Below are 1,735 nucleotides of genomic sequence, written 5' to 3' on the forward strand. Positions count from 1 at the left end.
AACCCAACACAATATTCACTAGATTGATGAGCATTTAAAAAGAAAGGCTTCATCCCAGGAAGTGTCTATTTACAATATAATATACTTGTTTTATTTTATTTGCTTTTTGCTGTTTATTTGCTTTTTGCTGTTTTTTGTTTTGTAAAAACAAAACAATTTAAGGAGAATTAATGTTGTATCTGATCACAGACTGAATCTGTGCTTTTGTAATCTTCTCAAAACCTCAAAAATAAAGAATAATAAAAAAAAAAAGAGTTTGGCCATCAATACGTTTTTAGTATTGCTTTGAAAATTTATTTGGCAATGATTGTTGCCAAATAATCATTGCGGACCGGGGGTTGGGGACCACTGGGCTAGAGTACCCCAAAATGTTATTCCAATCAGAGTAGCATACCTTAAAAACACCTTTTTAAGCAAGTGTAAAAAGTATTTGGTAAACCACTCAAGTACTGAGTAACTGATCAACTGATCATAATACCTGATTTAATATTCAAAATGTGTCCTCAGACAGCTAAAAGTATAAAGGTTATGTGAACATTCTGGTACTGTAAAGAATATTACTAAATTATTTATAGAAATAAGGAGTTAGGCTTGGAGGCTGGTTCTAGACCAGGGGTGGGCCATCCTGGTCCTGGAGGTCTGGTGTCCTGCAACTCTTAGATGTCTCYCTGGTCCAACACACTTGAATCCAACAGCTGAATCACCTCCTCAGTTCAGTCAGGTTCTCCTGAGTCCTGCTAACAACCTCAATATTTGACTCAGGTGTGTAGAAGTTGAGACACATCTAAAAGTTCCAGGAGACCCTCGAGGCCTGGAGTTGCCCACCCCTGGTCTACACCAAATTTACCACAGGGGCCAGGATAGTTGGTGTTTCTCCATAGCGACACTTGAAAAAGAATGGGGGAAAAAAAGAAACAAACAAAAAAAACAGAGCAATATTTCATCATTTGATATTATAAGTGAGCCAAAGAGCCACTTGCATCTCCAGAGATCCAGCTTGCAGATCCCTGGCAGATGGAAAGCGTGATCATATACAGCAGCTGAAAGTGCCAGCACTATAATTTTTAATTCGTTGTTGAAGTAAAATTGTGAAGGTTAAAAAAAAAGTGATCCACACCACTGAGTTTTAACATAAGACATTTATTTAGTATAACTTCTTTGGTGCCCCGTTGGCCCCCGTCTAGAACCGCCCCTGGGCTGCAGGTCCGTTACATTAATAATACATTAAATTACCACTGAACAATAAATTCATAAAATATATAAACATTTCAAAATAAAACCTACAGAAAGCCCTAACAAACATTTTAAAGTAGGAAATATTTATGTATTGACTGTTAATCTATTTGTATGACTTGTTCTTTAAATTATCATTTGTATTATTTTGCCTGATATTATTATTAAATAAGCAAATAATCAAACCAGTAAAAGCACAATAAGAAACTTAATCATAGCAAAATGTTCTGCACCATATCAGCGTCAGGAGATGATTGAAGGATGAAGAGATGCTGATGTCAAGTGTTTTAGGTTCTGATGGGTCTGCAGTTCTTCTCCGATCCATTCATACAGCAGCAAACTGCACCAAGATGGACAACATTTTTAAATTGCTTGTGTTCATCCTCACTAACATTATTCAGCCTGGGATTTGCGTCTTCCCTCACACATCTGTATCTTTATGAGAGGTTTTGCTTCTAAGGACGGTGAACAGTCGGGTCGAGGATGTTGTAAAAAGATGCGG

This window comes from Poecilia reticulata, linkage group LG13, assembly GCF_000633615.1.
Source record: "Poecilia reticulata strain Guanapo linkage group LG13, Guppy_female_1.0+MT, whole genome shotgun sequence".
Lineage (NCBI taxonomy): Eukaryota > Metazoa > Chordata > Actinopteri > Cyprinodontiformes > Poeciliidae > Poecilia > Poecilia reticulata.